The sequence below is a fragment of the Manis javanica genome, chromosome 9 (assembly GCF_040802235.1).
Source record: "Manis javanica isolate MJ-LG chromosome 9, MJ_LKY, whole genome shotgun sequence".
In the NCBI taxonomy this organism is placed as follows: Eukaryota; Metazoa; Chordata; class Mammalia; order Pholidota; family Manidae; genus Manis; species Manis javanica.
This window is the reverse complement of record NC_133164.1, coordinates 73,500,354-73,526,996: the sequence shown is the minus strand read 5'-3', so window position 1 is coordinate 73,526,996 and position 26,643 is coordinate 73,500,354. Positions and strand designations below refer to the sequence as shown.

Below are 26,643 nucleotides of genomic sequence, written 5' to 3'. Positions count from 1 at the left end.
ACTATCTTCTTCCTCCAAATCTCATCTAGTTTAGAGACTTAAGGAAAATGGCCTCTGGTAACAGATACTGCCCTGGAGCCACCAAGATCTTCCCGCTACCTTCTCCAAAGTGGCAGCAAAGCCAGAAGCGGTGCCCCTGGGCCTGCAGTGCCCCCATAGGGGGAGTAGAGATGGTACCCCATGATGCTCACCCATGTGGTCTTCTTGCTGGATTCCACCCACCAGTCAGAACAAGACCCTAGCTGCCCCAAAGCCCAAGGCTAGTGCCTCCAGCCAGACACCAGACCAAGGTGCCTAGCTCTTGTCCCCAGCACAGCCTGTGTCCCCCAGACCTGCACTGTGCTGCCCGACACCTGACCTGGCCTTTCCAGGACTAGGGCTCCCAGAGATATTGCTACCCCATCACACTGGGAGCCTCTGGCTAGCAGATGTTGCAGGCAGGCTACTGCAAAGGAGCTTCTGGTTTCTGATCAGCCTGGAGCCCACGAGCCCACAGAGCAGCACACAAGTCAGGTGAGAGAACCCTGACCAGCGAGGTGGTGCAGGAAAAGTTTGGGGGCCAGGCACCATGAAGATAAAGGACAAGTTAGGTGAAGGGCTATGTCTTGGCCAAGGCAGCCCTTGTCCTCCCATTACATCCTTCCTGGGCCCAACCCCTGATCTGCCCATGGTAGGTATTCCTACTCTTTTTTAACTTTGTGGTAATGAATGGGATGTTTGCCCATTACTAAAAACTCAAAATCCTACTACATCCTCACTGTTGAAGATATTTAACTAAAAAAAATGAACCAAGTATGAATTCAAAACCTAGCTTTTGATCCCAATTAGACAAACGAAAAGTGGTCTCCTGCCATTAACCTTGGAGTGAGGGTCAGGCAGTGAATCTGCATACTGGTACTACACCACCAAGATCCCTGCTCCCGCACAAGGAGCCAGATGGCAATGATCTGTGGGGATGGTGGGGTCTCGGCCCTCAGGCTTCCCTTCCTCTTGGCACTTGGCAAAGGATAATGTTGAGCCCAAAGGCTTGCCACCTCCAGGCCAAAAAGGATAAAGGGGTGGTTCTGAGGAGCCAGGTCTGTCATTCACCACAAGAGCCTGAATGAAGTCCACAGCATTAGAGAAGGCAGAGACGCCCAGCTGGCAGGCACTTGATCTGAGGACAGAAAGGTCAACTAATTGCCCACCAGCAGTCGGGGCGCTGCTGACATTTAGCAACCACAGGGGCTCCAGCTGGTGACCTGTGGCCCACCAGGACATTCATCTCCTGGCCTGTGTTAGACAGCCCCCAACCCCAACCCAGCACAACAGGATCCACTTCCCGTTCATGGTGCTACCTGCTGTGGGCCTATCTCATGTGCAGATGGCACAGACTCACAGAAGACCATCCATGCTGCAGCCTTGGTCCAGGTCCACATTATTTTAATCACACCCATTGACACGAAGGGACAGCAAGAACACTTGACTCAGGCCAACTTCTGGCCCCATGCGGCAGCTCACGCCGAGTCATGGAACAAAGCTCTGGCCGAGGTGCAGGCATCTCTCAGCACTCTCTTCTCATCAGCCCGGCATCCTTCGGGCCGGCTTTACACAGCCAGTACTGCTCCGTCTTGGGCAGGTAGTCTGTGAACTGCTCACCAGGTGTCACCTGGGGGTGCTGTTGCTCTTCTGTCAGGGCGTAGGGGAATAAGAAAGAGACATGTTCAGCCAAGGATTGCAGCCTGAGGAGGGCAGGTTCAGAGCTGCAAGTTCAGAGCCTGACAGGGCATACATGTGAGCACTGCACTGACACCACAAGGGCACTCTCCCCTCCCAGGGGAGCTGTGGTGCTGCTCAGGCAGTCCGCAGACAAATACTTTGCACACACCTGAGACTGCCTCAAAAGCACTTGTACAAGGAAAAGTCAAGTTTTAATAGAAATTCAATGATACTTGAATGGCTCTCACTGGCAGTGACAAGGCCTTTGGGAGCTGAGACAAGGGCCCTGCCTGGGCTGCCCCCACCCCTCATGGGCAGCTAGCCAGCACACTGACCTCTGTCCTCACCTCCACCCCCCACTCCCTCAACCTCCTCACTGTCCTCTTATGAGTTGGTCTCCTCCAGCCACTCCTGAGTTTCTTTAGAGCAAAATAGATATTTGGGGTGTCAACACAGCTGGGGCCTGGGCTCCTGAGGACTCTGCCCTCCCACCACAGGAAATGCTGAACACAAGTCCCTGGAGAGCCTGTCTGTGTCTCGGAGAAGAGGTGGGTGACAGTGGGGTGTGCAGAAGCACTTGCTGCCCACAGCTTCCCGGCTCCACCCGGCTTGCTGGGAGACATGGAGGAGGCCTGTGCTAGCTACCTGGTGCCTCCTTGATGTGTGTATCTTCACTACGTCTGTACTCTCAGAACTCAAAGAAGTGAGCAGCAGCTTGTGTCAAGCAGCCACCTGGGTACAACATGGAAGTGAGGGCTGGAGGGACTCATCATTTGGATCAGAGAGAAAATGAGGCCTGAGGGTCAACTAGAAGGTCGTGCATGGTGGGACGGCCCTCTTGGGCAACTAACTGTGTGTACACAGCAGGCCAATGCGGATGAAATCTGCTTTGCAAGAGTGTACAGCAACCCACAGTGCCCAGGTATGTCTGAGACACCCCTAGTTGTGTCTAGGCCTCCATCAGCTCCTGAGTGGGATGGGTGTGCATGGGATGTACTCCTCACTGTGACCAGGAGGGCCTGCTCTCACTTGAATGGCACAAAGCCGAGAGCACATGGGACGTCAGGAAGGCACCTCCTCAGCCAGCTCACCTGGATCCGTCCCTGCCAAGGCCGTCCACTCCTCCATCTTGTGGAGGTCGAGGCAGTCCAAGTCATTGAGGGTCACCTGGCGGTCGCTGGCCTCAAACATTCCTCTGTAGAGGTAAAGCCACCCATGCTTCTTCATGGCCAGCATGGTGTTGGAGCAGGGGCTCGGCCCTGTCACAGGCCTGCTGGCTTTGTCAGGGCTTTCTTCCCTGGAGGATGGTAGCGGTGCTGCCAGACCAGTGGCTGTGAGCACCTGTTTAATGGTGACCACAGTCCCATCGTCTACGACCACTTCTCTGATCACCTCCAGGGGTTCCTGAGCACTAGCCCCCTCACATTCCTGCTCATCTGCACCTTTGGGCTCTGCTTTTTGCCCCACCTGTGCTTCCTCCTCTCTGACCTAGGTCCCTGTTGATGAACATAAGGCAGCAGACAGTGGGTGTGAACACAGGGTACCCCAGGCACCCAAATGCAAGCAAATGAAAAAGCTGCTTATGAGCACCACCTACCAGGGGTGGGGACCAACAGCTGGAGGATGGCATCCCAATCCCCCTTTGGGGCTCACCCTGAGACCACTGGCGTCTGCCTGATGTAGTCCCTCAGAAGAAGAGGGTGGTGAGTCCCGACAGGAGCCCAGCCGAGGTGCCATGGCACCTGGACAGGAGCAGAGTCTGTCACCCAAGGGCACTGCCCTCCTCCAGCCTGGGGACCAGTTTCTGAAGTCACTGACCTGACCACTCATCTATACCAGAAGCCTCTGGGGGAGCTCCCTGTGCAGACACTGCTCACCATGCCACCTGTCTGGGCTGGTGCCATACAGGGCTGAGTGGTGTCCCTGCTTATGATGACAGTACAGATGGTGAGGCTCCAGAGCCTCACAGGCAGAGGGACTGGGGTGGGGGTCCTCGCCTGGAAGGAGGCAGTGGGAGCACTGATGCCAGAAGCAGGTGTGGCCCTACCCTTTGAGTCCAACTCTACCTTCAGCTGTTCTGTGAACCAGCATCATAGAAGCACAGGTCATTGAGGAAGTTGCCCTCCAGCCTCTCCTCCTCTCCCTCATCACAGATGCCCCAGAAGAACAGTTTCTGATGGTTTAGGGCCACAGCCACTGAAAAGCCAGAGATGTGGGGTGGGCTTGGCTCCCAAAGGGCTAATCCGAGTCCACACCGATCTGCCTGTCATAGAGAGCAGACATGTAGTGAGGGACAGCCCCCAAGGCCGCACCAGGAATCCCCCAGTGACCAGGAAAAAGAAACAGTGTGGGGCTACGGCACTCGCTTGGCTCTTCCTCAAATGCACAATGTGCAGTCCAGCCTGCCGTGGGGTGGTCTGCCATGAGGGACCAGTGCTGGAGCAGGACCATGATGGAACTCTCCACCGGTGCTCTTCAGGCAGGGGCAGCAAGCCTTGATGGCCAGTGGGCACCACCCTCCAGGGGACCCATCCAGGAGCACTGCTCCCACAGGGCGCAGGAGCTTGGAGTCACAGGTGCCACCAGCCCTCTGGCACCTGACCCTGCCTCATGTTCCTCCTCAGAATGGGTCTCATTCGTGGTAACCCTGGAACATAACCCCACATGAACCATTGGGGATGTCTTTCCACCATGTCCAGGAAGAAGGACTGAGGCTTTTCCTTTAATGAACATACAATAGCTTAACAGAAGCAGCATATGGGAAACTCTCTCCTGAGTCACACTGTCACTTGGGTGCATGGCAGCCCACCCATGAGCTGCTCACTCACAAGGCTTTACAGGCACAGGGAAGGGGACGGGAAAGCCAGCCACCCCTCTGGCCAGGGCCAGATGTGCATCAGCTGTGGGATGTGACTGTGTGCATGCAAAGCTACTCCGTGGCTCAAGCCTTGGTCCCCAAAGGGAGGGCACATGTCCATGCCCGTCACTGTGATGGTGTGGCCAGCTGCCTTCAGAAGCCCTGCCTTGAGGAATTTTACAATGGGGGAGGTCAAGGTGTCCTGCATGACCATCCTCTTATTTACAGTAATGCACCAAGTGGAGGACAAAGGACTTCATGCAGGTCACAAAGCAGAGTGAGGATCAGCCTGGACCCCTGGTACCACTGCAGTCCTCTCCCCAAACTGTGGCACACGATGGACTACAGCCTTATGGTCTGAGCTCTAAACAATACACACTAGGAGATCAACCCCACAGTGTTCTGAAACCCCACACCTAATGGCAGTCACTTGCTCCTAAGCAAGAACAAGGGAAAGAACTGTGAAGCAGTATTCCTGCTTTCTCCCAAGGGGCATCCCCATCAGCACCACCCTGTCTGTAAGGCAGCTCACCTGCAGCACCCCCAAGTGGAGCAAACACAGCCCTGTGCACCCAGAGGGCTATTTACAGAGGGTCTGGCCTGGTCCACAGCTTCCGCAAACCAGCCCCACATCCACAAGGGTAGCTGGCTTCTGTGCCTCAGCCCTGCCTTGCAGTGATACACAGACTGCTGTGTCCTCCACATAGTTCCAGTACCTTCTTGCCTGTCCTCAAACTTCATCAGTGTCTTGCCAATGGACTTCAGCCCCTGGCAAGTTCGCTATGGATTCAGTGTGAACAAAGAAATGACAGCAGAACGTTTCTTTGGGGTGAAAGGGTTTATTACCTGGCTTGTTCTCCCAGTGGCAGGTCGAGCACTAGCATCTCTGCCTCTGCCCAGAGCACTGGGCCAAGCTTTCTATATAGCACAATAATAGCTTATTGCCTAAAAGTGTGAAAGCAGTAGTTCAGCAACAGGCCAGTTACGTCATCAAGTGACTTAAGTTCACTGAGGATTCTGGCCATAGGAACCCCAACTTCGCTGCATTCCACCTCTCCAGGATTCTTGCCTTACAATTTACACACTCTCAATCTTCCACAATGGTCCCTGTGCGAGAAAGCTGGAGCACTGTAACCAGATTCCACAACAGCAACAGAGGATAACAACAACTTAGATAAAATAATAAAAATAAGCTACAACAAGATTTTGATATAGGCAACAAAAATTATAATAACCCTCAAGCCAGAGGAGGTTCCTAATAACAAAAATTATAATAATCCTTAATGCAGAGGAGGTTCCTAATCCACAAAGACCTTACGGGTGATAATGAACAACAACTTAGAGATAGTAAAAAAATTTTAAATACAATATTTTGAAAAATAACAATCCTCAAGTCAGAGGAAGTTCCCAATCCAGAAAGAACTTAGGGGCAATAAGACATGTTTTAATGATACCAACATAAGCAAATCTTGTCCATCAGGTAGGATGCATGCAAGAGAGTGGTCTGTGATAGGACTGTAGCAGGAAGGGGATCCCTTCCAGGTCTAGTATAACATACTTTTACTCTTTTCCCCATGGGGGTTACTGAAGGGTCTATATATAGTGCTACTGGAGGTGCATGCACTGGCCACAATGATAAAACAAAACTCTCCAGTAAGCTGCTCCTACCTTCTGGTCATTCAGGATATACTACTGTGACCTTTTGGGGTCACTCTGCTGTAATTCCAGAAATACACAGGAGGCCAGCTTCCAGGCCTTGTCCCCAAGGTGCCAGGAGAGCCAGCCATTGTTGGTCCATGTGTCAAAAGGTCCAAGGCCATGTCTGCTCCATGGAGTCTCTGGGGTTCAGTGCAGTTGTTGCTGGCAGCAAGATATTATTCTGGTGGGTGAACCTCGGCTTCAGTGATTCTTCCTTGGTTTTTTACTTGCAGTTGTATGGGGGAGGCAGCCATATGTGTTATCATGTCTATGGGACTCAGCGCTCCATTTTGGGGTCTCTCATTCAAACACTGTAGCACAGTCCATAGGCAGACTGACCATCTCTGCAGACTATTGGTATCTGAATTTAGTCTGGATGTCTGGATTTTTTTTCACTTTTTTAAAAGTTTTGTTATCATTAATCTATAATTACAGGAAGAACATTATGTTTACTAGGCTCTCCCCTACCCCAAGTCCCCCCCCCCATAAACCCCATTACAGTCACTGTCCATCAGCATAGTAAGATGTTGTAGAATCACTACTTGTCTTTGTGTTGCACAGCCCTCCCCTTTCCCCCACTCCCCACATTATATATGCTAATCATAATACCCCCTTTCTTCTTCCCCGCCCTTATCCCTCGCTACCCTCCCATTCTCCCCAGTCTCTTTCCCTTTGGTAACTGTTAGTCCATTCTTGGGTTCTGTGATTCTGCTGCTGTTTTGTTCCTTCACTTTTTCCTTTGTTCTTATATTCCACAGATGAGTGAAATCATTTGGTATTTGTCTTTCTCTGCTTGGATAATTTCACTGAGCATAATACCCTCTAGCTCCATCCATGTTGTTGTAAATTGTAGGATTTGTTTTCTTCTTATGGCTGAATAATATCTATTGTGCATATGTACCACATCTTCTTTATCCATTCATCTACAGATGGACAACAAGGTTGCTTCCATTTCTTGGCTATTGTAAATAGTGCTGCGATAAACATAGGGGTGCATCTGTCTTTTTCAAACTGGAGTGCTGCATTCTTAGGGTAAATTCCTAGAAGTGGAATTCCTGGGTCAAATGGTAAGTCTATTTTGAGCATTTTTAGGAACCTCCATACTGCTTTCCACAATGGTTGAACTAATTTACATTCCCACCAGCAGTGTAGGAGGGTTCCTCTTTCTCCACAACCTCGCCAACATTTGTTGTTGTTTGTCTTATCGATGATGGTGATCCTTACTGGTGTGAGGTGATATCTCATTGTGGTTTTAATTTGCATTTCTCTGATAACTAGCGATGTGTAGCATCTTTTCATGTGTCTGTTGGCCATCTGAATTTCTTCTTTGGAGAACTGTCTGTTCAGCTCCTCTGTCCATTTTTTAATTGGATTATTTGCTTTTTGTTTGTTGAGGTGCATGAGTTCTTTATATATTTTGGATGTCAAGCCTTTATTGGATCTGTCATTTATGAATATATTCTCCCAATCTGTAGGGTACCTTTTTGTTCTATTGATGGTGTCCTTTGTTGAACAGAAGCTTTTCAGCTTGATATAGTCCCACTTGTTCATTTTTGCTTCTGCTTTCCATTCCTTGGGAGATATGTTCATGAAGAGTCGCTAATGCTTCTGTCCAAGAGATTTTTGCCTATGTTTTTTTCTAAGAGTTTTATGGTTTCATGGCTTACATTCAGGTCTTTGATCCATTTTGAATTTACTTTTGTGTATGGGGTTAGACAGTGATTCAATTTCATTCTCCTACATGTAGCTGACCAGTTTTGCCAGTAGCATCTGTTGAAGAGACTGTTATTACCCCATTGTATGTCCATGGCTCCTTTATAGAATATTAATTGACCATAGATGTTTGGATTAATGTCTGAAGTCTCTAATCTGTTCCACTGGCCTGTGGCTCTGTTCTTGTGCCAGTACCAAATTGTCTTGATTACTGTGGCTTTGTAGTAGAGCTTGAAGTTGGGGAGTGAGATCCCCCCCTACTTTATTCTTCTTTCTAAGGATTGCTTTGGTTATTCGGGGTCTTTGGTGTTTCCATATGAATTTTTGAACTATTTGTTCCAGTTCTTTGAAGAATGCTGTTGGTACTTTGATAGGGATTGCATCAACTCTGTATATTGCTTTGGGCAGGATGGCCATTTTGACTATATTAATTCTTCCTAGCCAAGAGCATGTGATGAGTTTCCATTTGTTAGTGTCCTCTTTAATTTATCTTAAGAGTGTCTTACAGTTTTCACTTTTTGGTTAGGTTTATTCCTAGGTATTTTATTCTTTTTGATGCTATTGTGAATGGAATTGCTTTCCCGATTTCTCTTTCTATTGGTTCATTGTTAGTGTATAGGAAAGCCACAGATTCTGTGTGTTAATTCTGTATCCTGCCACTTTGCTGTATTCCGATATCAGTTCTAGTAGTTTTGGAGTGGAGTCTTTAGGGATTTTTATGTACAATATCATGTCATCTGCAAATAGTAACAGTTTGACTTCTTCTTTACCAATCTGGATTCCTTGTATTTCTTTGTTTTGTTTGGACTTCCAGTACTATGTTAAATAACAGTGGGGAGAGTGGGCATCCCTGTTGTGTTCCCGATCTCAGAGGAAGAGCTTTAAGCATCTCGCTGTTCAGTATGATGTTAGCTGTAGGTTTATCATATATGGCCTTTATTATGTTGAGGTACTTGCCCTCTATGCCCATTTTGCTGAGAGTTTTTATCATGAATGGATGTTGAATTTTGTCGAATGCTTTTTCAGCATCTATGGAGAATAATCATGTGGTTTTTGTCCTTCTTTTTGTTGAGGTGGTGGATGATGTTGATGGATTTTCAAATGTTGTACCATCCTTGCATTCCTGGGATGAATCCCACTTGGTCATAGTGTATGATCCTTTTGATGTATTTTTGAATTTGGTTTGCTAATATTTTGTTGATTATTTTTGCATCTGCGTTCATCAGGGATATTGGTCTGTACTTTTCTTTCTTGGTAGGGTCTTTGCCTGGATTTGGTATTAGGGTGATGTTGGCTTCATAGAATGAGTTTGGGAGTATTCCCTTCTCTTCTATTTTTTGGAAACCTTTAAGGAGAATGGGTATTATATCTTCTCTAAACGCCTGATAAAATTTCAAGGTGAATCCATTTGGCTCAGGTTTTTTAATTCTTGTGTAGTTTTTTGATTACCACTTCAATTTCTTTGCTGGTAAATGGTCTGTTTAGATTTTGTGTTTCTTCCTTGGTCAGTCTTGGAAGGTTGTATTTTTCTAGGAAGTTGCCCATTTATTCTAGGCTTTCCAGCTTCTTAGCATAGTAGTCTGTAATAATTCTTTGTATTTCTGTTGGTTCCCTCGTGATGTTTCCTTTCTCATTTCTGATTCTGTTGATGTGTGTTGATTCTCTTTTTCTCTTAATAAGTCTGGCTAGAGGCTTATATATTTTGTTTATTTTCTCAAGGAAACAGGTCTTGGTGTTATTGATTTTTTCTATTGTTTTATTCTTCTCAATTTTATTTCTTCTCTGATCTTTATTATACCCCTCCTTCTGCTGACCTTAGCCCTCATTTGTACTTTTTTCCAATTTTGATAATTGTGATGTTAGACTATTCATGTGGATTGTTCTTCCTTCTTTAAATAAGCCTGGATTGCTATATACTTTCCTCTTAAGACTGCTTTTGCTGTGTCCCACAGAAGTTGGGGCTTTGTGTTGTCATTTGTTTCCATATATTCCTTGATCTCTATTTTAATTTGTCCATTGATCCATTGATTATTTAAGAGCATGTTGTTAAGCCTCCATGTATTTGTGAGCCTTTTTGTTTCCTTTGTAAAATTTATTTCTAGTTTTATACCTTTGTGGTCTGAAAAGTTGGTTGGTAGAATTTCAATATTTTGAATTTACTGAGGCCTAGTATGTGGTCTATTCTGGAGAATGTTCCATGTGCACTTGAGAAGAATGTGTATCCTGTTGCTTTTGGATGTAGAGTTCTATAGATATCTATTAGTTCTAACTGTTCTAGTGTATTGTTCAGTGCTTCCATGTCCTTACTTATTTTCTGTCCAGCGGATCTATTTTTTGGAGTGAGTGGAGTGTTGAAGTCTCCTAAAATGAATGCATTGTATTCTATTTACTCCTTTAGTTCTGTTAGTATTTGTTTCACATATGCTGGTGTTCCTGTGTTGGGTGCATATATATTTATAACAGTTATATCCTCTTGTTGGACTGACCCCTTTATCATTATGTAATGTCCTTCTCTATCTCTTGTTACTTTCTTTGTTTTGAAGTCCATTTTGTCTGATACTAGTACTGCAACACCTGAGTTTTTCTCCCTGTTGTTTGCATGAAATATCTTTTTCCATCCCTTGACTTTTAGTCTGTGCATGTCTTTGGGTTTGTGGTGAGTCTTTTGTAAACAGCATATAGATGAGTCTTGCTTTTTTATCCGTTCTATTACTCTGTGTCTTTTGATTGGTGCATTCAGTCCATTTTTATTTAGGGTGATTATTGAAAGATACATACTTATTGCCATTGCAGGCTTTAGATTTGTGGTTACCAAAGGTTCAAGGTTAGCTTCTTTAGTATCTTACTATCTAACTTAACTCACTTATTGTGCTATTATAAACACTGCCTGATGTTTCTTTATTTCTCTCCTTTCTTATTCCTCCTCCTCCATTCTTTAAATGTTGGGTTTTTTTTCTGTACTATTTTGTGTTTCCTTTGACTGTTTTTGTGAGTAGTTGATTTTATTTTTTGGCCTTTAGTTGGTGTTTGGTTGGTCTGCTTTCTTAGCTGTGATTTTATTTTCTCTGTTGACATCTATTTAACCTTAGGAGTGCTCCCATCCAGAGCAGTCCCTCTAAAATACCCTGTAGCCGTGATTTGTGTGAGACAAACTCCCTCAACTTTTGATTGTCTGGGAATTGTTTAATCCCTCCTTCATATTTAAATGATAATCATGCTGGATACAGTATCCTTGGTTCAAGGCCCTTCTGTTTCATTGCATTAAATATATCATGCCATTCTCTTTTGGCCTGTAAGGTTTCTGTTGAGAAGTCTGATGATAGCCTGATGGATTTTCCTTTGTAGGTGACCTTTTCCCTCTCTCTAACTGCCTTTAAAACTCTGTCCTTGTCCTTGCTCTTTGTCATTTTAATTATTATGTGTCTTGGTGTTGTCCTCCTTGGATCCCTTCTGTTGGGGGTTCTGTGTGCTTCCGTGGTCTGAGTGACTATTTCCTCCCCCAGTTTGGGGAAGTTTTCAGCAATTATTTCTTCAAATACACTTTTCATCCCTTTTTCTCTCTCTTCTTCTAGCACCCCTATAATGCAGATATTGTTCCTTTTGTATTGATCACACAGTTCTCTTAATATTCTTTCATTCCTGGGGATCCTTTTATCTCTTTCTGCCTCAGCTTCTCTGTGTTCCTGTTTTCGTTTCTATTCCATTAATGGCCTCTTGCATCTCATCCATTCTGCTGTTAAATCCTTCCAGAAATTGTTTTATTACTGTAGTTTTCCTCCCTACTTGTTGGTTAGCTCTTGCATTTTTCTCTGCAGCTCCATCAGCATGATTATGACCTTTATTTTGAATTCTTTTTCAGGAATATTGGTTAGGTCTATCTCCCATGTTCCCTCTCAGGGGAGGATGTCTGTATGATTCTGGTCTGGATCAAATTCTGCCTTTTCATGGTGATAGAGTTAGTTGTGGGGAGTTGGCACATGTGTCAGCTTGGAGAACATCCCTTCTTGCTAGTTTGTGGCCTTCCGCTCTTGGGAGAACGGCGACCCCTAGAGGCTTTTATTGGGCAGCTACACACAGACAGGATCTCTGATTCTTGCCTGGTCCGCTGTGGTTCTTTGTGCTGCTGCTTTGGGTGTGGCCAGCCTCAGGCTGCTGCTCCCCTATGGCTGGGCCACACCAGAGGGGGAAAGGGTGGGAAGCTGTTTATGCTGTGAGGGGCATCAGAGCTTCACTGCTGCCCAGGAGGTTAGGTCGCCCAGAGTTCCCTGGAATTCCCCACTGCTGGGATGAGTGCTCTGGGATGCTTCTGTCCAGCTGTGAGGCCCCTGTCCCTTTAAGACTTTCAAAAAGCACTCACTTTTCTTTTGTTCCAGGGGCTCCAGTTGTACAGACCTGCTCAGAGGTTTTACTGTCCTGTTTCCCTAGTATCCAGCACACCACACAGTGTGTGTCTGCACTCCCAGTGCGGATGGCTAGGGCTGGGTATTTAGCAGTCCTGGGCTCCCTCTCCTTCCCTGCTCCAACTCCTCTCCTCCTGCTGGGGAGCTGGGGTGAGGGGTGCTTGGGTCCCACTGCACCATGGCTTGTATCTTACCCCCTTTGTGAGGCACTGGGTTCTCATAGATGTAGATGTAGTCTGGCTGTTGTACTATATCTTCTGGTCTCTCTTTCAGGAATAGTTGTTGTTGTATTTTCAAAAATATATATGGTTTTGGGAGGAGATTTCTGCTGCTCCACTCATGCCACCATCTTGGCTCCTCTCCCCCACTTTAAAAAATTTAAGTATCATTGATATCCACTCTTATGAAGGTTTCACATGAAAAACATTGTGGGTACTGCATTCACCCATATTACCAAGTTCCCCCCTCCCCATAGCCCTATTTTAGTCACTGTCCATCAGTGTAGTAAGATGCCACAGTGTAGTAAGATGTCTCTACTTATCTTCTCTGTGCCACACTGTGGAAGTCAAAGCACTTAAGCAAAATTACTTCTGATAATCCTTTTCCTTCTAAGATAAGGATTCTTCTGCCTACAGGGGAGAAATCAATCCTTGAGATGGACCATTACATGGCTCTTCAGAGGATACCTGGCAGGACTCCAGAGAGAAATGAGGTCGCTGGCTGGAAAGGGACAGAAGCAGGCTTTTTTTCCTATTCCCTGCTTGCGTGCTGTGTATTGTAAAGCTTATTGAGAGAGTTTACACCCCTAGGCAATCTTATGGGTGGTGCATGAATTTTGGAGGTAAAGTGATAAAAATAAAACACCTTAAATATTTTTATTATTGCACACACAGTAGTTTTGCAGTAACTGTTCAAGCTCACTGACAATCAACACCAGGAGGCTCTATGCTTCTGGGGATTTGGGTTTGTTTGTTGAAGTCTCAACTGTAATAAGATCCTTCCTGGAAAACCTGAAGTTCACAACTCTCCCACCAAATGCCAAAAAATAAAAATAAACCCCAATGCAGTCCAAATAAACACACAGACTCTGTGAATGGATTCTGACACCAACTGCATGCTTTAACTTCATGAAATCTGAGCCCTAAAAATGCACGACAGTCTCAGGACCAAAGAAAACATGAAATACTGAGCAGCATGAGGAATGGTGATCAGAACATTCTGTTGCCATATCCCAACCTCAGAGAGTGCCTCTGGTGCCTCACCTGTGAAAGATACTCAGCATGTCTTTCCTGAATAACCCAGGACTCCTGCAATGACATGACTGTTCAGCTGTGACTTGGGGACACTTACCCTTTCTGCAGTTCAGACACTGCGAAGGAATTAGACTCACTTCATGAGGAAGCCTTCGATATGCAGGAACTCTTCTCCATAAACTACATACTGCTAATTAACGCACTAAGGGTGAGAAAACACAGATGACATTCTTAAACCATATGGAACTCTTCTAATTTATGAGAGAATGCATTTTGTTTCAAGTCTTAGCTACTTCTTAGGGAGAAACAACCACCCCATGAATAAACACGAGCTCATGATCTTCACCTCCCCTTCCTCACCCACACCCCCATCACAGACAGCTCGCTCACCCCTGTCCTCAACAGTCCAGGCAGAAGAGCATGAACGTCCCTTCTCCCCAAGGAAATGGTGTGCAGGGAGAGCAGGCAGCTGAAGCCTGCACAGGCCATCAGGCCACATGTCCAGCAGATGTTAGGGCCTTTCACTTCCTCTCTCCCCACCATACTCATTTTAGAAAGGGCCATCTAAACTCTCAAAATACACCAAAATAAGCTTCACCACCCCCCACCCCAAATTCCAGGATCTAGGGGACAAGAAAAAATAAAGTACATAAAGTTTCTCTTTCTACTGCTTTTGCTCCCGATTAAAGATAAAGAATAGGACTTCTCACAGACGATGCATTAAACTAGGCCATGATGAGCAAGCTTTTATGTCTCAGAATTTAATATAGATTAAATTCTGTATGATTAAAAACTGTAATGACCTTTAGGCAAAAAACTTTATAATCAATTTTCTGATTCCCATCACTCTGATTCATTGTGAAATTCTGAGTAAAGAGCAAGCTAACTTAACTACAGGATGTTATTAATAAGGCATGCATATACAATGGAACTCCCAGCCAAAGCAGCTGAATTAAGCATCTCAAAGACTTTCACAGCACTAATTCTCCAAAGAGAGTTAATGACTATTAACTTGTGCTCACATGAGGCACCCCGAGCCTGGGAGTCTGCATTGCATGGCCATCAGGACAGCAGCATTCTTGGGCTCAGGAATCTAACGCGGAATCAGCACAGGGCTGGGGTCCTGGTCCCAGCTCTTGGCCTGCAGGCCTGAGTGGGCAGATGATGCTCTCAGTAACTGGAGCAGGCTCTGTGAAAGGACTGAACTTAAGATCCACCTACATATCAGAATCCAAGCTTACTAAGATCTGAGCTTTAAAACTGAGAGCAAAGACATCCTTCTTTTCCAGATGATGAACTGGTTAGTCCAAACACTGAGAGCCTTCTGTGTACAAGACATTGGGGCAGTCCTGGCAGGCAGGCCCTCCTCTCAGACCCAAGTTCAGCTCTGAGGCCTGAATCAGGAAAAGAAAAGTATGTCCTGTGCAGGGAGTTTCCATCGTGCTGTGGTTGCCCACATGTGGCAGCTCCACACCAGAGGTAACACTTCCTCAGCTTACCCATGGTGCCATGGCTTGTTCCCACTACCAGGTTATAATCATGAACAAGGAAGAAAAACACTTGACCTCCCGGACCTTACATACCCTGAGCCCAGGATGCCACCCAGCAGGAACAGCAGCTCTGCTGGGGCCCCCTTGGGCTGAGTAGGAACAGCCCACAGCTCACTGGCCTCAGCAGATCCCTCAGGACATGCTTCATCCACAGCCATCACCTTTCTTCCACACCTCACCCCTACAACTGGACATTCTAGTTCCCACTTTCCTCTCAAGGCACCAGACCTCACGCCTCCAGGAGCCTCTTTCTCAGATCGACAAGGAGCCTCCTGTGTGACTTCAACACTCCAGGTACCACACTAGGTATGCTGCCTGGATGGTCCCTATGACCTCAGAGCCCAGGGAGGAGAAGGTGCCCATCTTCCTATCTTACATGAAGATACTAAAGAGCAAGGCTATTCAATGATGAGTCCAAGTTAGATAGCAGCAGAGGCCCCTCCTCACCCTCAGTGCCCTGACACAGCCCTCCCAGAAAAGCACATGCAAAGGCGTGGGGGCAGAGAGTCAGCTGACATATCTGGTGTGCACACTGCCTTAGAGTTGGATTGGGGATCTCAACTTTTGTCCAGGTGTCCTTCCTGATGTTGTAGATATAGAGCTCATTACACAAAACATAATCTACAGAAAGGAAGAGAAACTTTAGTGTTATGAATTATACTTCCACGGAAGCACCAGTAGGTGGGATAAAGGACCTCAATCAGAAGGTTTCCCTAGGAAACGTGTGTCCTAGAGCAACAAAATCACACCGATGCAGGGAAGCATGTAGTTGGCCCCTCAGTTTTGAGATGGTGGCACAAAGAGGGCTGCCTGCCCTGGGCCCGTGAGCATCCAGGGCACTGGGCTCACTGCTCAGTGAGACCCCCATCTTCCAATTCAGGCCCAGCGTGAGAGCCTGCCATGGCAGTGGACCAGTTGGGTCAGACTCACAACACCCCCAGTGCATGGAGGGGACATGAACTCATGCCTCTATAGCTGCTTCACATAGAACTCTCAAAATGAAAATGAGCTCTGAGGGTATCTGCACTTCCTCTGCTCTAAACAGCTCATGGACCACCACAAGGAAGACCCCCAAGACAGATCTATATGCATGACTGGTATGATGGTCAGTCTCAGGCAGGTGGGGAGAGGAGAGGCCCTAAAGGTCACTAAAGCCACCAAGGCAGGACAGGAGGACAGTAAAAGGACCAATGCATATTTGGTATCACTGCTTTAATTTTACTCCAACTGGGACCCACAGGGAGAGTCTGGGGAGGAAAGAAAAAAATAGATACTTTACTTTTTGGCCATTGAAATATTCATGTCCATAAAGAATTAATTTATCTTTCTCAGAATGGGCAGAGAGCAAGGCATTTAACCTGCATGAGACAAAAGCAACTCAGCCAGAATTGAAGACTTTAAAGGCTTGCATGGCTCCCCTTCCAGGCCAAGCCTTCTCAAGCTTCTGTGAGAGGGGACTGGTCCTGAGACAGGTGCTGAATCAACAATCTAGGGACAGGCTCATGCTCCTGGAGCACCTAGGCCCAGCTACTTGCAGGATCAGCTAAAATCATCAGGCAGTGGGAAGGTGAGGTGTGCCTACACACGTGCCAGATTTCCCAGAACTGACTTAAGGGTCTAGCTTCTTAAATCACCATCAAAATTGCTCTAAAAAGTCCAGTATTTAAGCATTTCAATATGCACCCCAGATACCTTCCAACATGCAAAAACTTTCTACAGTTTTAACACATGAAGACAAAAGAATAGCTATAAGGAAATTATAAATATGCCCTGAGATTTTCAGTAGAAAGTAAAGAATCATGTAGTAAGTGGGTGGGTCAATCCCAGAAAAATGACCTTCTTTCAAAATCCCCTATGGTGGTATCCCTTCAGGGGTGTTTCAAAAGATGCTTCTTAAAGGAAGAAGAGGTTTCAAGGTCAAAAAAGTTTGAGAAACCTGGCAACTCTTTTTTTTATCTTGGGGATTTACTGTACACAAAAACATTTTGTAGACTGGCAAATTTTGCAGTAAAAAAACAGTGTGAAAACAGTACAGCTGCTGTGGAAAACTGTCTCACACCTCTCCAAAAAGTTAAGTACAGAATTACCACCTGACCCAGCAATTCCTCCCTAGGTACAGACCCCAGGACAATGGAAACAGACTCAGATCCCTGTGCAGCAATGTTCATTTTGGCACTATTCACAGCAGCCAGAAGATGGGAACAACCCAAGTGTCCAGCAGCAGATGGATAAATAAAATGGGGTCTATCCAACCATGGAATATGATTTAATCTTAAAGGGCATGAAGTTCAGATTCATACTACAACAGGGATGAAACTTGAGGACATCATGCACAGAAGCCAGTCACACGGGACAGATAATGTCTCCATTTACATGAAATACCTAGACCAGCCAAGTCATAGGGACACACAGAGGGTGGAGGTCACCAGGGTCTAGGAGGAAGGGGCTTTGGGAGAGACTGCTTAATGGGTATGGAGTTCCTCTTTGGAGTGACAAAAAATTCTGGAAATAGATGGTTGCACAGCATTATTGTAAGCAATCTCACTGAACTGTACCATTTAAAATGGGAACTTCTGTGTAATATATATTTTACCACAACTAAATAAACATTTTTAAGAGGAAACCAGTAATCCCCAAACTTCTTTAACCTCAAACCTTTCTATCCCTTAAAACCTATTCAATTTTCTATGGAAAAGTAACAACACAACCTGGCCAACCACCACCCAAACTGGGCCCAGAGCACCCAAGTGTCACCACTGCACACACCCAGCCCACCCCCACTGTCTGGGTGTCAGATGCTGGGACTCCCTGAAGCAGATGCCAGGGGCACCTTCTCCTTATCACCCCACTAATGATACCTGAGCCAATACCTGGGGATATACACTTCCCAAACTGGGCAATGTTCAAGGTTTTCTCCCATAATGTGGAGAGGCCATCTGGGAGAAGTTACTTAGTTACCAACCAAAATGCTTTCAGCTCCAACAGCTGCTTCTTCTGGCAGGAAGCACTCTCAGCAGACCCAGGCATTTACCAACATTTCAAATCATACCCTGACCTGGCTTTACTTTAGGAAAAGTTCTAAAAAGTAATAAATACATACATACATACATACATACATACATACATACATACATACATACATACATACATACATAAATAAATGAATAAATAAATAAACACCTTCTGTGGGGGAAGTTTGGGTTCCCATGGTCAGGATCCTCACTGAACTCAAACCACCTGATGATGTAACTGGCCTGTTGCTAGGCTACCAGCTAGGCTACCATTTCCACACCTGTAGGCAATAAGCTATTATTGCACTATATAGACAGCTTAGCCCAGTGCTCTGAGCAGAGGCAGAGATGCTAGTGCTTGACCTATCACTGGGAGAACAAGCCGGGTAATAAACCCTTTCACCCCAAAGAACGTTTTGCTGTCAATTTCTTTGGTCACATTGAATCCATCGAGAACTTGCCCGGGACTGAAACCCATTGGCAAGACAATTGGCAAAAGTTGACAGGGTACATTGTTGACCAGGAAAAAGACAGGCTGCCCTTATGGGAGGGGTGCTTCAGCGGGCTGCCCCTGTGAATGGGGAAACAGTGGATCGTCCCCCAGTGGGTATGTAGTCTGAGGTGGCTTGCCTCCTAGAGGATTGGGCCCCACCCCAGGACTGGAGGCAAGTGGAGGTGACACCTGAGGCAGTAGAGGTGGCCCTTGGTATAGTAAGCAGATCCTTTGAGAAGCAGAGTGCCTGTGAGGCAGTGGGGACTGTGGGTTGGTGGCCTCTCACACTCCTGAAAAGGTCTACAGAAGAAACCCAAGAAATGGGTATTGAAAGCAGGCACAGTGGTTGTAAAAAAATAAAGACCCATCAGCTAAAAGTTCCCCAAGGAGAGGAGCAGCCCCCTCCCCAGGTCGTGGAGCACTCTATGGTCTGCCCCTATACTCAGGCTGAGCTGGTGGATTTGGGCGCCCGGCTTAGGCAGAAGTCCTCTGAGTCAATACCAGCTTGGCTCCTGCATCTGTGGGACTTAGGGGTGGATGGACTTGTTCTGTTGTGATCAGAGATGGGAAAGCTGGCTTCCCTAACAGTTCAGCCTGCCTTGAGGCAGTGATTACAAAATTCACATCAGACCCCAGGGAGTCACTCCCTCCTCGATTAGCTTATGGCTGCACCTCATGCTGTGTGGCCCAATCACGGTGATTTACTGTCCTTTCCTGTTAGATGGCAGGCATATGCTGAGCTCCAACAGGTGCTACAAGAGCTAGGCATAAGAAATTCCATCTATAGTCCAGAGAATTATAACCCAGATGAAGAGATTTTCACTACTGGGATGAGAAATATTGTACTTCAAATGGCTCCTACATCCCTCTTTGGGTCTCTAGTGGCCATTATTTCCCCTCACTTAGGGCAGCCCATAAGCAAAATGACACATACAGTAGCAGACTTAGAAGAGGCTAAAGCAACAAGAATCTGGAAAGAAATAAGACCTGTTACTCACACGAAGAATTTACAGGGCTTCATGAAGGTTACAAAGACCCAGATGTGGGTTGATTTAATATGGGCAGGAGCTGATGGAAGGAAATTAGATCAGAAGTCAAATAGGATCTTATGAGAGCTATGAAAACAGCTGAAACCAGAGCAGCAGTTTCAGAAATTAAGACCAAAGGAGCAGAGGTACGATACACTTTGAGAGAAAAACAACTGGCTGCCATGTATCACGCCTTGCAGACTACAGAACCCATCACTGGAATGGCCCCGATAAAGGTAATAACCACCTATCCCATATTGAGGTGGATACAAGACTGGACTCAAAAGCCAAGGAGTGGTGTGGCACAAACACCCACACTAGCCAAGTGCGGTGTTTACCTACAGCAGCATAGTGCCCTCTCTAGTAGCCCCTTGAGTGAAGAACTCCAGTGCTTGTTGGGGCTGGTGACATATACTAGTGAAAAGCAGGAAGAACTTGCTTTTTAATCATTAGTAGCAGAGAGTCCCTATCAGGAGGGAAGAGCCCCTATACCCAAAGATGCATGGTACACAGATGGCTCCAGCTGTTGGCAGTCCCAAAATGGAGAGCCATAGCTTTCCATCCTAAGACTGAGACAATATGGTGGAAGATAGTGACAGGAAGAGAAGCCAGTGGGCAGAGTTGCAGGCCATGTGGCTTTGATCAGCCAGGAGCCCTCCCCTATGGTTGCACTGAGAGGTGGGCTGTCTATTGGGGCTTGACCCTGTGGCTACCAACCTGGTAACATGCCAACTGGCTGGTTGGTCACTGACCCCTTTGGGGGCAAGAATTGTGGCAAGACTTATGAGCCTGTGGTCAGACTAAAATAATTACAGTGTACCATGTGACAGGTCATTTGCCACAGGCATCCCCAGGAAATGATGAAGCACATAAATTGACTCATATCCGTTCATTAGAAGGAAAGCCTGTCTCTGACATAGCCCAATGGCTACATCAGCGTTTGTTGCATGCAGGTCAAAAGACAATGTGGGCTGTAGCCTGTTGGTAGTGCCCGGCAGGAGTGTGTCGTGTGCTCCAAAAGGGACTTATACCGAGTTCCACAGCAACATGGGACAATAGCAAAGGGGCCTATACCCTTTGTCAGGTGACAGATAGACTGTATTGGGCCTCTACTTGTGTCAGAAGGATATCGGTATGCGATGACTTGTGTGGACACAGCTACTGGACTTCTGGTTGCTTTTCCTACCTGTTGTGCAGACCAGTAGATGACCAAAAGAGGCCTGGAGTGTCTCTTTGCTGCCTTTGGCTGACAACAGGTAATTGAGCGTGATCAGGGCACCCATTTTACTGGACATATGCTGCAAGAATGGGTACAACAGCTGGAAATCAAGTGGAAGTTTCATGTGCCATACAATCCTACCACAGCAGGCATGATAGAGAGGCACAATGGCTTGTTAAAATCCAGACTAAAGTCAGATACCAATAGTCTATGGAGATGGTCAGTCCACCTATGGACCGTGCTATGGCATTTGAACCAGAGACCCCAAAAGGGAGCCCTGAGCCCCATAAACATGTTAACACATATGGCTGCCTCCCCTATACAACTGGAAGTACAAACCAAGGAAGAATCACTGAAGCAGAGGTTTAGCCACCAGAATAACATCTTGCTGCCAGCACCAACTGCACTGAACACTGGAGACTCCATTGACTGGACATGGCCTTGGACCTTTTGACACATGGACCAATGATGACTGGCTCTCCTGGCACCTTGGGGACAAGGCCTGGAAGCTGGCCTCCTGTGTATTCCTGGAATAACAGCAGAGTGGCCACCAAAGGTCACAGTAGTATATCCTGAATGACCAGAAGGTAGGAGCATCTTACCAGGGAGTTTTGTTTTATCATTATGGTCAGTGCATACACCTCCAGTAGCTCTATATATAGACCCTTCAGTAACCCCCACAGGGAAAGGAGTAAAAGTATGGTATACTAGATCTGGAAGGGACCCCCTTCCTGCTAAAGTCCTATCATAGGACCACTATCTTGCATGCATCCTACCTGATGGACAAGATTTCTCTATGTTGGTGACATTAAAACATGTGCCTTATCACCCCTAAAGTCTTTGTGGATTGGGAACTTCCTCTAGCTTGAGAATTATTATAATTTTTGTTACTAGGAACCTCCTCTGGCTTGAGGATCATTATAGTTTTTGTTACCTGTATCAAAATCTTGCTGTATCTTAATTTTTATTGTCTCTCAATTGTTGTTATCCTCTGTTGCTATTGTGGAATCTGGTTACAGTGCTCCAGCTTTCTCACACAGGGACCACTGCGGAAGATTGAAAGTGTGTAGATTGTAAGGTGAGAATCCTGGAGGAGTGGAGTTTGGGGAAGTTGGGGTTCCTATGGCCAGGATCCTCACTGAACTCAAACCACCTGATGATGTAACTGGCCTGTTGCTAGGCTACCGCTTCCACACCTTTAGGCAATAAGCTATTACTGCACTATATAGAGAGCTCGGCCCAGTGCAGAGATGCTAGTCTCAATCTACCGCTGGAGAACAAGCCAGGTAATAAACCCTTTCACCCCAAAGAATGTTTTGCTGTCAATTTCTTTGGTCACACTGAATCCATAGTGAACTTGCCCAGGGCTGAAACCCATTGGCAAGACACCTTCTCAGTGGCTTCCCTCAGGATACCATGATTTAGAAAGCCTTAAACATCTCCAGGATTTATTTGCCTCAACAATTCAAAGGAAAATGCATATCTATCCCATGTGGCCCCAACACTAACATGCCAAATGAAGGGATAATAAACCATATTCTTAGCATAATTTATTCAGTGAAGAACAGGGATAGCTTCCAACCTTGGGTGTTGCTGGAGCTGTGTGTCCTTTCAGGGCTAACCATGTGGTTCCCATCTTGCAGCAGCAGACAGCAACCTCAGGCCCACAGAGGGTGGGGTTAAGACACTAGGGCCATCATGTGCATGTCCCTGAAGTGAGAGTGCTACAATACCACCTCCCTGGCTAAAGTGTCAGACCCCTGGCCTCCTCTCCTACTGGTGGCAGTTCCAGAGATTACCTCCTTCTGAGGGGATCAAAGCAATTCACTTCCCAACCCAACAAATAGTCCCAGGGGCTTGGGTGGCTCCCTCACTCCCATTCCCTGAAAGATTAGGTGTTTTTAGGGTCACTGGCCTTTCCTAGTTCAGAGATATGCTTCTACTCTACTATAGTAAGTGTAAGAATTACAGAGACCAGGTCAAACTGGAAAACAACTGATTCTGAAATCGAGATGACAAGAACTGAAGCAGCAGAGTAAGTCAGATGAACACCAAGGCCTGCTCACTTCAGCTCACTCCACAAGTATTTGAAATCTTAAAAAGACTTCAGAGTTCTTCATAGAATTTATAGATTTATTTAAAATGGCTGATATACACAATTTATATTTAATAATCACACTTGTCACATGAGAATTTAAAAGCATTATAAACATAGCAAAACCCTACCATGATTCTAAGTTTTCCACCCACAGGTCACTTTTTAAAACACTTCAAGAACCAAAGAAAAGCTCACTGGGACAACACTTTGGTCTGCAAATTCTTACCAGTTGGAGAGCTTTCAAGTCTGGCACAATTTTCCTGATGAGCAGCTGGGCTGGGAGCCCTTATTTACATGTTTCTGCATGACAATAAAGCTGAACCGCCTCACTCCTGTTATTCAGAAGTGAAAAAATGTTCTAAGGGAACTGGTCTAGAGAAGGAACAAGTTTTAATGATGAAAATGTCCCAAATGTCCAGTTATTTATAAAAACTTGGTGCCAGTTTAAAGCAGCTGTCCAATGTATGAAAGAAAACTCTGAGAAGCTATAAGGAAGAGTCCTTTCTCACTTACCTTAGGGAGGGTGGGGACCATGGTGTTTCCACGATCTGCATCTTCCTGGCATCTAGTGTATGGAAATGGGCTATAAGGGCTTCAAGGTCTTCCTAAAGGCAAACAACGAGTCACACCTGAGACATCTGCTCAAAGTCTACTGCGTGGGCAAAACTTGGCTCAGCCTGCCCCCTCTGTCCATGCACCCAACCAGGGTCCAGTCTCCTCCATGAATTAGAACAGCTTCCTCCCATTTCAAAAACATAGAATCTGACTGTCTTGCCAATGGGTTTCAGGCCTAGGAAAGTTTGCTATGGATTCACTGTGACCTAAGAAAATGACAGCAAAACATTCTTGGGGTGAAAGGGATTTATCCAACTTTATTTCCAGGTGACAGGTCAGTCACCAAAATCCCATTCACTCAGAGCGAGTCTGCATGCAGCAAGTTGGTCTCTGCCTCTGGGCCCCTCTGTCCCCACAGCCATCCCACAGAGCTGTCCTCTGGGCCTCTCTGCACAGTTGTCCTGCACAGCCATCCTCTGGGCCTCCATCCTTGGTGCTGCCACCACTCTAGCCTCGGCTCTGCTCTCCTGTAGCCTTGCAGCCCTGCCACCGTGTTGCACTCAGACCACTGGGTGGAGCTCTTTATATAGAGTCAACAGCCATGTATTGCCCATAGGTGTGCAGTGGGCTAGTCAACCAGGGCCAGGTGAGAATCCTGGCCACAGGAACTCTCATTTTATCCACACTGACACACCCAAAACTACTCAGAGCTTGTCTTACAGTTTCCTGGACATGTGCACAGATGCACAAGAGCTGCCCATGACACCTCATTCCAAAACCTCACACCGCCAAGGGCCTTCCACTTAGCCCACCCTGTGCGTGAAGGACAGCACCTTCAACCACCTCGCAGAGACCCAGGCCTCAGCCACCCACCAGCCTGCTTTGACATCTGCATAGCACTGTCTTATATTCCTCTGGCTCATTTATTTTCTGTCTCCACCACCCTTCCACACAAATAATAAAATCTAAGATCCAAGCAAGGAAGAATTGTCAGTCTGCTAGAACAGTGCCTACATGCTGGGTGCTCAGCAACTATCAGCTGAAACCAATCTGGAAGATCTGTTTTTATAAGTGCAGAAACAGAATTAGAAGTTAAGGTCCCAACATACCTGCACAGTTGGGTAGCACTGGAACTCAGCCTTCCCACCTCCAGGCCACAGCCAATTTCCCTAAATTTCCTAAACTTAGTGGCCCCACCCCACCTCTGTGTCTTGGGGAATGTCCCTTTTGTCCTTACTCTTCTGAGGGAAAGCTCACTCTCCTCACCACACACACACATACACACACATTCCCTGATTTCACATTCTGCACTTCAAGTAGATGTCCTTCCTGCACTACAGACACTTTGAGACCATTCAGCCAACCTCATTTCCCACCCCACTTCCTCACCCCACCTCTGGCAGCTCCCCTGGCCTCTCCAGGCATGCTAGGTAGGGGTTGAGCACAGAGACAGGGCAGAGACTGTGAGCCCTTAGGCCCAGGACACTTGTGGGCTGGAGGAGGGTGGCTGAGAGGAGGGGCCTTCAGAGCGGCATGATCCCTGCCTTGCTTAGGTGCCCTGCTCTTGAAGGGGTGTGTTACCTGACGGCCTCCTCTTCCTGCAGCTCCCACTGCCCTTCCACCTCTGCTTTCTGCTGATGACTGGGACACCAGCTGCCACCTTCATCACCACCTCCCCAGTGTCCGCTGCTGGCCAGTGCTGCCTGGTGCTCATCTCATCCTCCAGAAGCCACTTTCCCCACTGACACTGAGCCCTATGAATGCCGCCTCTGCCCACCACCACTATCCCCACCATGGCATGCCCAGAAGGGATCATCGACCATTATGACCCCGCCACGGCCTGCTGTTGCCAACTGCCAGCCTCTGCCAAAGGTCTGTTGCCTGCAGCCAACCATCTACCAAGGGTGCCAGCCACATGGCAGCCACCAGTCGAGGACACCCACCAACTGCCCAAACCCACTGACGGTGCCCTCTGCGGCCACCGCCCACATACACCTGTACCTGCCTCGGAAGTTCTGCAGCCTGCATCCCTGCCACCGATGCCTGACTGCACCACATGTCGCCTGCCACTGAGGCATTCCTCCACCACTGCTGCTTGCCTCCTGCCACTTGCCACTTTCTGCTGCTTGCCGCCTGTCACTTGCTGCCTGTTGCTTGCCACCTGCTGCCTGCCACCTGCCTCCTGACACCTGCCTCCTGACACTTGCCACCTGCCGCCTGAAACCACCACTTGCCTCATGGCCCCTGCTGGCTGCTGCTTGCTACCTGCCACCTGCCACTTTCCGCTGCTTGCTACCTGCCACTTGCCACCTGCCCCTTGGCCCTGCCACCTGCCACCACTGCTTGCCACCTGCCACTTTTCGCATGTCCCTTGATGGCTGCTGATTGCTGCCACTTGCTGCCTGCCTCTGCCACCTGCTGCTTGGCCCCTGCCAGCTGCCACTTGCCACCGCCATTTGCAAGTTTTTCTAATTGCAGGAAGGATGTTTGAAGAGAGGTGATCGGTTTATTTCCTTCATAATCCTGTGCTGACCCTGGCTGCTGGCAGGTGGCTACCATGGACATCAGAGTGACCTCTGGAGCCCTGCGGTTTTCCCCATGGCCAGGAGAGGGCGTGAGAACCCAATCTTTGTGAGTCAGGTAGAGGGCATGTGCCTTGTTTCAGGGCTTTCTCTGCATTCCATGACCCAGTGAGGATGGGCCTTCAGGGTCTTGGCTCCAGGACAGGACAGCGTGCAGAACGGCCCCCGAGGATAACTCCCCCTTGCTGCCCCGAATGCAGAGGAGGCTGGGCTGCTGCTTCTCCAGGCAGTTTTCCATCAACTGCAGACCAGAGCCTTCCTATTCTGCACCAGCACCCCCTGGCAGACTCTGTTTCCTCAGGTAATGAGACTTTCACAGAAGGTGAAAGGTTGTTTTATTTTTTTTGTCTGCAGGCACCATAGTGAAGGGGTTCTGTGGGTCTGGCTGACTGGACGGTCTCATGTTTGTCAGGGGCTCAAGGTGTTTTTTTGGAGAAATCCCTGCAGAGTTTTGGAGAGAGGGAAACAAGGACAGTCGTGTAACAGAT

General features: G+C 47.1%; 1 pseudogene; it reads right to left on the bottom strand.

Moving 5' to 3' along the window:
- Window positions 1-1,543: 1,543 nt before the first annotated feature.
- On the bottom strand, window positions 1,544-25,389 carry LOC108398064 (kelch domain-containing protein 4-like; annotated as a pseudogene).
- Window positions 25,390-26,643: the final 1,254 nt, after the last annotated feature.